Source organism: Schistocerca piceifrons, chromosome 4 (genome assembly GCF_021461385.2).
Source record: "Schistocerca piceifrons isolate TAMUIC-IGC-003096 chromosome 4, iqSchPice1.1, whole genome shotgun sequence".
NCBI lineage: Eukaryota > Metazoa > Arthropoda > Insecta > Orthoptera > Acrididae > Schistocerca > Schistocerca piceifrons.
The window spans coordinates 710,019,392-710,033,195 of record NC_060141.1 but is presented as its reverse complement, the minus strand read 5'-3'; positions in this window follow the sequence as shown (position 1 = coordinate 710,033,195).

Genomic DNA, 13,804 nt, shown 5'->3' with positions numbered 1-13,804 from the left:
GTGTAACACTGTGCCAAGATGTGCTGGCCATGCACCAAGGCATGTTTAGCCACGGGGTGATCCTCATTACCAACCAACACTGTCTGCCTGTGTCCATTCATGTGAATGGACAGTTTGTTGCTGGTCATTCCCACATAGAAAGCTTCACAGTGTAGGCAGGTCAGTTGGTAAATCACGGGGGTGCTTTCACACGTGGCCCTGCCTTTGATCGTGTACAGCTTCCGGGTTACAGGACTGAAGTAGGTGGTGGTGGGAGGGTGCTTGGGACAGGTTTTACACCGGGGACGGTTACAAGGGTAGGAGCCAGAGGTTAGGGAAGGTGGTTTGGGGATTTCATAGGGATGAACTAAGAGGTTACGAAGGTTAGGTGGACGGCGGAAAGACTCTCTTGGTGGAGTGGGGAGAATTTCATGAAGGATGGATCTCATTTCAGGGCAGGATTTGAGGAAGTTGTATCCCTGCTGGAGAGCCACATTCAGAGTCTGATCCAGTCCCGAAAAGTATCCTGTCACAAGTGGGGCACTTTTGGGGTTTTTCTGTGGGAGGTTCTGGGTTTGCCTTTACAAATGTCTGCTTGTGTCTGTATATGTGCGGATGGATATGTGTGTGTGTGTGTGTGTGTGTGTGTGTGTGTGTGTGTGTGTGTGCGTGTGTGTATACCTGTCCTTTTTTCCCCCTAAGGTAAGTCTTTCCGCTCCCAGGATTGGAATGACTCCTTACCCTCTCCCTTAAAACCCACATCCTTTCGTCTTTCCCTCTCCTTCCCTCTTTCCTGATGAAGCAACCGTTTGTTGCGAAAGCTTGAATTTTGTGTTTGTGTTTGTGTGTCTATCAACATGCCAATGCTTTCGTTGGGTAAGTTACATCATCTTTGTTTTTTTTATTCGATGTCAACTGAATTTGGCACGGAAACAGCAGGCCTCATGAGTACCAGTACTGTGGGGTTAATAATCTCCCACCTCTAATAGGAGCGTAGATATGGGCAAATGTGTTTCTTCCTGCACAACAGGCGTGTTGTGTGGGAACAGTACCCGCCTTCCAAACCAACTTGCTGTGCAGGGCAGTCTACATGTCGGGGGAAGCAGTTGTTTTCAGACCCCGACATGTAGGTTCCCCTGCATGACAGGAGAGTTTTGTTGGAATAGTAGTGGCCTGCTTTGCATGGCGGCCCGCCCTGCATGACAGGTGAGTTGTGGGAATAGACTTGGCTTGCATTATTGGACTGTATTGCAGCTCGTGTCAGTGAGCAGGGCTTGCAACAGTTTGAGATGGGTAGAGGGGGGAATGGAAAGAGCAAGGGGGAGGAGGAAATGGACTGTGAGAGGGAAGGAGGGGGAGATGCTTGAGACAGGTGGAAGATGTAGAAGGGCAGTGGGGAAGTGGGAAAGGAAGAGAGGGAGGCAGAGAAAGAGAGAGGGGAGGAGGATATGATCAGAGGGAAGGGGTACAGGAAATGGACAAAGAAAGAGGGGGAGGCAGAGATGAAGGGACAGAGAGATACTTAGAGGTGGACACACAGAGGGGAAGGAGGAGATGTGTTCAATTTATATATGCCAAAAGCACAGATGGGCAAAGCCATGGGAAGAAGACTAGTATTAATATAAAGGGTGAGTCTGGCTTTAAACTTCCAGCAGCAACTGGCTCACTCATTGATGAGCAATGGCTGTCACAGAGTTTTGTGAAGAATTCACATTTGTTGCTTATTCTCTTCATATCAATCTCCTATGTAACATACCTGTGCTTGTAACTAATTGTTTGTTTTTGATTTATTGTCATTATTGTAACACAAATTGCCAGCAAATTATCACGTGTGTAGTGACATGATGAAAGACCGCCAGGATATCGTAAGGTTAAAATTTATTAAGAACAAAAACTGAAACACCAATCGACCGTGTTGTTGTTGTGGTCTTCAGTCCTGAGACTGGTTTGATGCAGCTCTCCATGCTACTCTATCCTGTGCAAGCTTCTTCATCTCCCAGTACCTACTGCAACCTACATCCTTCTGAATCTGCTTAGTGTGTTCATCTCTTGGTCTCCCTCTACGATTTTTACCCTCCACGCTGCCCTCCAATGCTAAATTTGTGATCCCTTGATGCCTCAAAACATGTCCTACCAACCGATCCCTTCTTCTAGTCAAGTTGTGCCACAAACTTCTCTTCTCCCCAATCCTATTCAATACCTCCTCATTAGTTACGTGATCTACCCACCTTATCTTCAGCATTCTTCTATAGCAACACATTTCGAAAGCTTCTATTCTCTTCTTGTCCAGACTAGTTATTGTCCATGTTTCACTTCCATACATGGCTACGCTCCATACAAATACTTTCAGAAACAACTTCCTGACACTCAAATCCATACTCGATGTTAACAAATTTCTCTTCTTGAGAAACGCTTTCCTTGCCATTGCCAGTCTACATTTTATATCCTCTCTACTTCGACCATCATCGGTTATTTTACTCCCTAAATAGCAAAACTCCTTTACTACTTTAAGTGTCTCATTTCCTAATCTAATTCCCTCAGCATCACCCCACTTAATTTGACTACATTCCATTATCCTTGTTTTGCTTTTGTTGATGTTCATCTTATATCCTCCTTTCAAGACACTGTCCATTCCGTTCAACTGTTCTTCCAAGTCCTTTGCTGTCTCTGACAGAATTACAATGTCATCGGCGAACCTCAAAGTTTTTACTTCTTCTCCATGAATTTTAATACCTACTCCGAATTTTTCTTTTGTTTCCTTTACTGCTTGCTCAATATACAGATTGAACAACATTGGGGAGAGGCTACAACCCTGTCTGCCATCTGGTTTCTGTACAAATTGTAAATAGCCTTTCGCTCCCTGTGTTTTACCCCTGCTACCTTCAGAATTTGAAAGAGAGTATTCCAGTTAACATTGTCAAGAGCTTTCTCTAAGTCTACAAATGCTAGAAACGTAGGTTTGCCTTTTCTTAATCTTTCTTCTAAGATAAGTCGTAAGGTCAGTATTGCCTCACGTGTTCCAACATTTCTACGAAATCCAAACTGATCTTCCCCGAGGTCGGCTTCTACCAGTTTTTCCATTCGTCTGTAAAGAATTCGCGTTAGTATTTTGCAGCCATGACTTATTAAACTGATAGTTCGGTAATTTTCACATCTGTCAACACCTGCTTTCTTTGGGATTGGAATTATTATATTCTTCTTGAAGTCTGAGGGTATTTCGCCTGTCTCAAACATCTTGCTTGCCAGATGGTAGAGTTTTGTCAGGACTGGCTCTTCCGAGGCCATCAGTAGTTCTAATGGAATGTTGTCTACTCCCGGGGCCTTGTTTTGGCTCACGTCTTTCAGTGCTCTGTCAAACTCTTCACGCAGTATCTTATCTCCCATTTCGTCTTCATCTACATCCTCTTCCATTTCCATAATATTGTCCTCAAGTACATCGCCCTTGTATAAACCCTCTATATACTCCTTCCACCTCTCTGCCTTCCCTTCTTTGCTTAGAACTGGGTTGCCATCTGAGCTCTTGATATTCATACAAGTGGTTTTCTTCTCTCCAAAGGTCTCTTTAATTTTCCTGTAGGCAGTATCTATCTTACCCCTAATGAGACAAGCCTCTACATCCTTACATTTGTCCTCTAGCCATCCCTGCTTAGCCATTTTGCACTTCCTGTCGATATCATTTTTGAGACGTTTGTATTCCTTTTTGCCTGCTTCATTTACTGCATTTTTATATTTTCTCCTTTCATCAATTAAATTCAATATTTCTTCTGTTACCCAAGGATTTCTATTAGCCCTCGTCTTTTTACCTACTTGATCGTCTGGTCTGCTGCCTTCACTACTTCATCCCTCAGAGCTACCCATTCTTCTTCTACTGTATTTCTTTCCCCCATTCCTGTCAATTGTTCCCTTATGCTCTCCCTGAAACACTCTACAACCTCTGGTTCCTTCAGTTTATCCAGGTCCCATCTCCTTAAATTCCCAGTTTTTGCAGCTTCTTCAGTTTCAATCTGCAGTTCATAACCAATAGATTGTGGTCAGAATCCACATCTGCCCCAGGAAATGTCTTACAATTTAAAACCTGGTTCCTAAATCTCTGTCTTACCATTATATCGACCATAAGCATGGGAAAAGACAGTAATTATGAACATGTGGTAAGGTGCAGACAAATGAAAAAACCATCATTCATTTTTTTGTACATATTTTTGTTTCTCACTGTCTTGTATGTAGAAGTTCTGTCAAGAAGTGCTGTTCAGAGGATGATGGGCTATGCATGTTTTGTACCATACATGTTTCAAAATAAGAAAAAATTTGATACCAGTAGTATTTTTTATTCAAGTGAAGTAAAACCAAGTAAGGAGGATTTTCTTAATTATGACTTGGACTGGTGTACTTGGAGTCTGCTGCCTGCATCTACAATTGAAATGTAAGAGAAGTAGTCTTATAGTGTAAAATTCGTACAAGCACAGAACATTTCTAATAACGCAATTTTATTATCCTTTTACATGTTTTTCATGTGCATATATTTTTTATATTATTTATTTTTTATTACAACACAACTGTCAACCTGTGTGCCAGGACTTCAGGGCACTGGTTGAGAGTAGTGTTTGTTAACTGTTGTTATGGTAAGAAATTTATATGACATTGTCATGAATCATAAAAACTAATTTTCTGTTCGCATGAATCACGACAGGAAGCACATAATGCAAAAAGGCAAAAATTGAGGAGAAACTTTTGGAAAGGAATAAGAATTTGATGCAGGTTATGTAAAATTTTCCATAGTAAACTGTTTTGTTCGGCGCAGCAAAGGTAGGATGGCTGTGCAAGGTGCGTGCATGGTTACACTTGGTAGCACCTCTTTTGATGTAGGTAGAAACCTTTTCCTCGTTATTCCCTCCCTTGAATTTTATTTGCAAAAAACTTACAGGAATTTTTCAGTGTGATACACATTGTCAGTAAAACATAAAGAATTTCATCACATCATAATAGACGTAAAACAGGCTTTGACATCATGTAAATTTCAATTGTCAAGTGTAATAATTAGCTTATGAAAATTTAACATTTTCGTTAAAATTTTATTTTCTGCATATTCATATAACATGGCTAAAAATATGTACCCATTGTTGATAGCAATAGTGAAAACCCAATCAGCCAAGATGGCAACGAATTGCGTGATTGAACAATTGAAGTTCAGGCACCATGCATGGCTATTGCAGAAGGTTTAAAGTAGGTCAGAGATGAGTGTTGCAGGTGTGACAAATGATAGCGATGCTCCACAGCAGAATAGCATTTGCGACACGATGTTCACAATTAATGAGACAATGTCACGCATCTCCCAGAGTGACATACCGCTCATGAATGAAACATTGGAGAGCGATTCCAATATAAATTTTGGCAATACATTACAAACAACACTTGGTCACAACACAAACATTAACTTGGAAAGTACAGCTGACAGCAACCACAGTAGTACAACTAACTCACTGCTATGGCAGTTATTATCTAACATAAACATGAAATTAGATAGTATCAATACAAATTTCAGTGATATGAAACAATATGTGAACATGGTAAAACAGCAACAAAACACTGTTACACAAGAACTAAATACAATGAAACAGAACAAAAACAAGTATTCAAGAATTTGCGAGACACGGTCTCACAGTAGTTCGATGACAGCCAAAAGTTTTCACGCTGAAATCAATGAAAAATTGAATGATTTGGAAAAAAAGTAAAGCATGAAGTACTTTCTGAAGTTAATGGTAATATTATGGAGCTAAGACAGAAGGTAGATTCTTTTAACAGCCATCATGATCTAGTAGAGCAACAGATAAAGAAAATCACAGACGCAAACACAAACATTGAAGCCACACACAACCAATTGTGTCCAACAGTAAAAATGGTAACCACTGTAGTTAACAAACTAAAGAGTTTGAAGGTGTACCTGAAGCTGTAGAAGAGCTTATTTTCAGAGTAGCAACATCAGAAGGTGACTCAGCATGCAATAAGAAGGAGAGAGAGAAGATCAAATGAAAATCTGAGTGATATCATTAGTCAAGCTGAAGCAGGTATGTTAGATAAGGGTAATACCGTTGCAGAGAAGTTGATAACCAATTGTAAGTTATACACAGATATAGTAGAAGGGCTATTCAGAAAAAAGAAAATGAAATCATGAACAATGTAAACATTAAGCCGCGGAAGGTAGAATCTGCAATCTTTTAGAAGAAAATATTACCAGATCTCGAAATATTCATGTAAATAATACACAGGCTACAGTGAACAAACCACAATCTGTCCATTTTATCAACAAATTATCAAGAGTCCCACAGCAGGTACCAGCGACAGTTGCAGAGTGCAAAATGTAAACATACCCACAACTCCAACACTTGAACAATTACCAGCTGGAATTACAGGTAACTATAACAACAACATAAATATGGACGAAAATGCCTTGTCTCTGTCAACTATTTTTGCAGATCAAGGTTTGCTGAGACATCGACAGTTTTCTACATTCACTACCGAAGGTAAAAGAATGAATCCAGTAGTATTTAGCAGTGCTTTTCGTCATTTATTTCCATGCGCAGAAAATCAGATTTGTCGTGGGACACATGCAAGCTTGACATTCTTTTATGGGCAACTGAAGTGGCTGAATGTTGCAGCACTTGTATTGAAGTTGAACGAGCTTTCCTCGACAAATAGTCTGAGGCAGTGCAAGAAAGACTCAGGCGCGAGGATTTCAACCCCGCTTCACTTAATGGCAAATATGACAGTATATGTGGGTACTCTGAAAAATACCTGAACAAGACACACTACTGGATGAACCAAATACAACAGGTAGACGTGTTAAAAATTTTGAAAAGTCGTTTACCATTGCACATTAGAGAAAAATTAGTCACAATGCCAGAGCACGACACTGAATGTTTTCTGTCAATGCTTGATTCTATCAACTTAATCTATGAGGAAAGACCTGAAACCAATAAAGCAACAGAAAATCAGGCACAACAATAAAATAGTTATGTAAATCAGTCAATAAAATGTGATCCAAACACACAGCAAGGATGATACACACAAGAACAAGGTTACATACCCAGAGGTAACGAGTACGGTAATAGGAACAAAAAAAACAAATGATTTAAAAGAAATTTTCAAAACAATAGGAGTAATTTCAATGCACGAGTGAATTACATTGCACCATCATAAGGCCCTGTGCCGAACATGAACAGAAACAGCCGCAGCTGTGGCCAATGCGTGGCAACAATGGCATTCCTTACGCTATATCGCAGCCAACCTTTGGGCAGCAAAATAATGGCACAGCAGCTAATGACACAAATTGGCGAAGTACCCACACAGTGCAACTAACTGAAATTACTCCAAGTAATGAATTAAATCACACTGCGCTGTCGGAAAACACCAACTGGTCATAGTTAAGCCCTAGGCCATTGACCTCTCTGGGAGTGGGGGGCAAAGCATAAGGTTTGACAAACAGTGAGACATCAAGGATGATTTGTATCAGCATGAGTTAGATGCAGTAGATAAAATCCGGGAAGAACAATTACAAGCAATCATTAAGGTGAAAATATTTAATATAGACACACAGTTAATTTTAGATACTGGTTCAACTGCCAACATAATGTCAAATGCTTTTTTCTGTGAATTGAAGAAGAGAGGCAAATTCCCAACACTTCCTGTCCACAATTGCAAGGTGCAAACTACTACAGGCAGTAAGACTAAATTGATTAAACATCAGGCACTTATTCCATTACAAATTGAACATTTTAGAGTAAAGTGCAATTTTCTTGTAATTGACGAATTTATAGTTAATTGTGTTATTGGCATGGAAATGTTTAGAACATACAAAATGCAGACTGACATAGGTAATGGTAAATGCCACTTTTATGGAAAGGATCAGATTTTTTCTATTGACTTAGTCAAAACACCTGATAACAAAACAATAGTCAAATGTAATAGTACAATATGCCTTTCCAGCTGTATATTTCCCAAACAAATTTGATACTGACAAGAAGCAAACACTGAGGTTAGTTATGAAAAGGTAGAGCAGAAACTAAGTGAATCACACATACTAAATGATATGCAACAACAAGAACTTTGTAACTTGTTATATAAGTATGCCAATGTTTTCAGTAAGGAGCCAGGAGTAATCAAATACTATGAATATAAATTTGAAGTCTATCCACATGAAACATTTTGTGTAATGTCATATCCTATTCCATGGGCAAAACAAGAGGCAGTAAGGGGAGAGATCAGTCATATGATTAAATGGAGAATTATACAACCTTCATTTTCACCCTATTGTAGTCCTATATTACCAGTAAGTTAACTGGACGATTCCATAAGATTAGTTCTAAATGCTAGAGGTATCAATAAGATTATAATACCAGTACGTGTAAGACCATACAACTTGGATGAACAGCTTCTTAAGTTTTACAATACAAAATATTTCAGTATACTTGATCTCAAGATGTCCTACTGGCAAATAAAGCTCCATGAAGAAAGTCGAAAATATACAGCATTTGTTTGTGGTGGCAGAAGTTACAAATTCTGTGTTCTACTTTTTGGACTGAACATTAGTGCAGGCATATATCTGCATTGGACAAGGTTTTAGGACCAGAATTGCTTAGCAAAGTCACTGTTTATGTACCTGTAGACGACATGCTAATAGCGACACCAACTTGGTTAGAACATATCGAACTCATTGAACAGGTGCTTCAAGGATTTGCACATTACGGAGTAACAGGCAATTTAAAAAAGTCTAGTTTTGGTAGGGTGCAAGTCAAATTTTTAGGACTGTTGTGTCAGAACAAGGTATATTACCTGATCTGAAAAAACTTGATGCTATATGCAGTTGTCCAGCTCCAAGGAATAAAAATCAAATAAGAGCTTTTTTAGTACTAGCATATTTTTTTCATAAATTCATACCACAGCAACCGATGAACAGTGATGCATTGCTCAACTTGTTACGAAAAATTAGGGCTTGGTTTTGGGGTGATATGTGTCAAGAGGACTTTGATAACATTAACCAGGCATTAGTCAATGCAAACATTCTTAGCCAACCTGACATGTCCAAGGATTTTTGTCTATGCACAGATGTCTCATCTCAGGGGCTGGGGGCATGCTTGTTCCACATGCAAGAAGAAGAATGTAAGGAAGTACCCAAGGTCATCAGTTTCGCTAGTTGCACATTATCAGAAGCAGAAAGATCTTACTCTGTGTCAGAATTGGAAAGTTTAGCCGTAATATGGGCATTTAAAGAGTTTGGATTTTTTTGTGGGGCAAGAATACCAAAGTGTACTGTGACCATCAGTCACTGTCATTTCCTTTAACATGTAAACTAGTGCACCGTAGATTGGCTAGGTGGTGTCCAAATTTAGAAGAATTCAATTTTGAGACCATTTACATTAAAGGAAGTCAGAATGTCATTGCAGATGCCTTGTCTAGGTTATCACAAGCTTTAGAGGAATTTGGTGAATTAACGGAGCAAGATGCAGAACTCAGAACATTATTAATACAAGGTACAACACAACAGTCTGATTACCATAAGTTTTGTAAGCAAATGAAAATTATACAACAGCAAGATCGCAGGTGGAGGAAAGTCATGCAAAATCTTAAGCAGGATGAAGGTGGAAAGGTAAGTAAATGGTATCAGGAGTACAAGGACGTTTTGTTTCATAGGAAACATGAGAAATCAGATCAGTGGTGTGTTTGTTCCTGAAGATTATGTCAATGAATTTATAAGACACACATGTGAAGTATGGGGACATTATGGAGTAGGTAAATGTACTGAAAAAATTGCAAAACTTTGTTATTTTCCAAATTTGAGAAGGCGAGTCATGCAGACATTAAGAAAATGTGCAAGATGTCAAAAATCAAAACAGTCTAATGTGTCAAAATATACTGAGCTACACCCAATACTCACAAAAAAAAACCCATAGATACAGTATCCCTGGACATACACTATGTGATTAGAAGTAACTGGACACCTGGCTGAAAAAGGCTTACAAGTTTGTGGCGCCCTCCATCGGTAATGCTGGAATTCAGTATGGTGTTGGCCCACCCTTAGCCTTGATGACAGCTTCCGCTCTCACAGGCATACATTCAATCAGGTGCAGGAAGGTTTCTTGGGGAATGGCAGCCCATTCTTCACGGAGTGCTGCACTGAGAAGATGTATCAATGTTGCTCAGTCAGGCCTGGCATGAAGTTGGCGTTCCAAAACATCCCAGTATTAGATTCAGGTCAGGACTCTGTGCTGGCCAGTCCTTACGGAGATGTTATTGTCATGTAACCACTCCACCACAGACGGTTCATTATGAACAGGTGCTCGAACATGTTGAAAGATGCAATCGCCATCCCCGAATAGCTCTTCAACAGTGGGAGGCAAGAAGGTGCTTAAAACATCAATGTAGGCCTGAGCTGTAATAGTGCCATGCGAAAAACAAGGGGTGCAAGCCCCCTCCATGAAAAACACGACCACACCATAACACCAGTGCCTCCGAATTTTACTGTTGGCACAACATATTCTGACAAATGAGGTTCATTGGTCATTCGCCATACCCACACCCTGCCATCAGATCGCCACGTTGTGTACCGTAATTCATCACTCCAGACAATGTTTTTCCACTGTTCAATCATCCAATATTTATGCTCCTTGCACCAAGCAAGGTATCGTTTGGCATTTACCGGTGTGGCTTATGAAGAGCAGCTCCACCACGAAATCCAAGTTTTTTCACCTCCTGCTTAACTGCCATAGTACTTGCAGTGGGTCCTGATGCAGTTTGGAATTCCCGTGTGATGGTCTAGATAGATGTTTGTCTATTACACATTATGGCCCTCTTCAACTGTCGGCAGTCTCTGTCAGTAAACAGATGAGGTCGGCCTGTACGCTTTTGTGCTGTACATGTCCCTTCACATTTCCACTTTGCTATCACATTGGAAACAGTGGACCTAGGGATCTTTAGGAGTGTACAAATCTCACGTACAGACATGTGACAGAAGTGGTACCCAATCACTTGACCACATTCGAAGTCCCTGAGTTCCGTGGAGCACCCTGTTCTGCTTTCTCACGATGTCTAATGATTACTGAGGTCGCTGATATGGAGTATCTGGCGGTGGATGACAGCACAATGCACCTAATATGAAAAACATATGATTTTGGGTGTGTCTGGATACTTTTGACCACATAGTGTAGCTGGTCTGTATCCAAGAAGTAAAGGAATAGCGAGATACGTAGTAGCACTATATGATATTTTCTCGAAACATATCAAAATGTATACCACTGAAAAGGCAACAGCCACAAATATCTGAAAAAGAATTGAGGGAGACCATTTGAGAAGAGTAGGTAAACCAAAGGTACTACTAACTGATAATGCTTCATATTTTGTCGGGCAAAAGTGGAAATTGTAACTCCTTTCATGCAAGTTGTCAATAATATTTCACATTCTTCAACAGGTTTCACACATAACGAATTGATGTTCTGTATGAAACAAACAAATGAGTGGGAGTCGTCCATACCAAAGGTACCCACTACAGAAATGACAATACAAGACAAAATTAAACAAGCCACGGTTACACTAGAAAACAGGACCGAGTATAGAAATGAAATTTATAATAAGAAGCTGGAATGTGTTATGTATGTTTTATGAATGGCAACGAGTCTTCTTAAGGATTCACTGCAAATCGACAAAATTTAGCAAACTGAATAAGAAGTGGCAATTACTCTATTAAGGGTCATATCCAATTTCCAAAATATCTTACCCTGGGACGTACAGATTAGTCGATGAGAAAACAGGGAGAGACAAGGGTCTCCACCCCCACAAAGATATAAAAGCTTTTATAGAAGATGAAGCTAGGCAGCATTTTTTCGTTCTGTCACAAGATAATTGTACATAACTCAAAGTGTAATTTTTCTTCAGGTATGTATTTTAAGATAAAGTAGTGTGTATAGGCGTAAGTATTTCCTTCAATTGTACATGTAGGCATAAAATTAACAGCAATATACTGTTTAATGCAAAGTAAAGGTATAAACAAAATTAGATTGTGGCTCAGTTGTCCATGCTCAACAATACACGCTGACGTCAGTAGTAGGAGAGGAGGCATTGACCTGTGCGCATGCACAACAGACTGGCAGAAGGTGCAACCAAATAGGAATGCAATATGTACAAGTACGAATACAAAGTAAATGGAAATACTCAGCAAATACATCTACTGCCTAAGTAACATATTGATACATGTACACAGGGATTTAATTAATTACTGAGCTATATACAACATATTTACAAGCAAAAGGAAGCGTTATGAAAAATTACACGAGGCGTGTAAGCGAAGGAGAAATGACAAAATATGATAAGAAATGTCAAATAGTTTTCTTTGCAGTATACATGATCATAGTGGGTAACAGAATAAATGAATGTCTATGATTTTAAACAAAGTATGGAACTATCTGCAGACTTACGCAATGAGAAAATGTATCAGTAGCCACCGAGCTACATAATGCAATTAGTTTGAAGTTTTTACTTTCAGTAACCAGTGCAACATCACAGTGCAGAAGAAGAGAATTACGTCGAGAGTAGCAGGTACCAAATAAAGGCACTTTGAGTGAACAGTTTAGTTATAAGGATATTTATACAAAGGTCATAAGGCAAATGAAAAATTAAATATGCATTGTTGCAGTGTATCTCCAGGAGAGTTATCAGTACCTATTCACTGCAGAGTACACAGAAACATTTAAGCATGAGATTTCACAAAAACCAATTAATTTTTATCGTGTCACATGAAAGCTTGAATAATGACATTTCCAGGTATTTGAGAAAGATAAGTCTATGATTGTTAAAGTGTCATATTTCACACTAAGCTACACATGAATTGAAGTAAATAACACTAGCACATGAAAAAACAACATGGTACTATGTGAATGATTAGTCAGTACACATTATTTCCAAGAAACCAAAGTTTCTTGGCAACTAGTCCATGACTGTACAAGTAACATTTCCTCATAAGTCCTTGAACCAATAGACAAGTATTTCCTTTCTTCCCTCCCAAACAAAGGAGGCAGTGCCAAGCATAGTTAGAGCAGCAATGCATAATATTTTAATCCTCTTTCCAATATTTTTCTCCCTCCTCTACCTAAGGAAGAAATGAGCTCCAATAAATGATAAAAGCCTAGCTATAAAATGAAGCCTAAATGTATCATATGCTTCTATTGTATTATGGTAATGTGTATGCAATTAATTTGTATATGTGATGTGAATGAAGATAAGCTGAAGCTAACAAACAAACTGTAGTAACAGAATCCAGTTAATGAAAATTTTATGACGTTTTAAAATGTAAGAAATTTATGTTTGTAGTATAAGTGATGGATGGAATGTCAGCCGTAGGTATATGCTATCATGTTATGTATATTGGTGTAACGCAATACTTGTATGAATTTTCATTGGAAACCAAACTCCATGTGAAGGAATGAATTTTAGAAACAAGCAATTTATACTATGTTATGGATGGCAATATGCGTCTTTCAATGACTGGATGGTCAAGTGGGGTGACATGAACATGCGTGTGCAACGAAATTATTTCTGAGTATCGCGGCTCACAACGCTTGGCACATTAACAAGTGAACTACAGTTGTTCAAGCTGGTACTTACCTCATCGACGGATGGTGCTGGTCAGGGTTCTCTCCACTGAAAATTCAAGTACAACAGGTAATAATGACACCTGAGCTATAAAAATGGAGATCTTCTGCCAACAACAATAAGCACTCACCCACTGCACCCAGAATGAAGACAAACCCCACAGCAATTCTCCAATATATGACACTCAGGT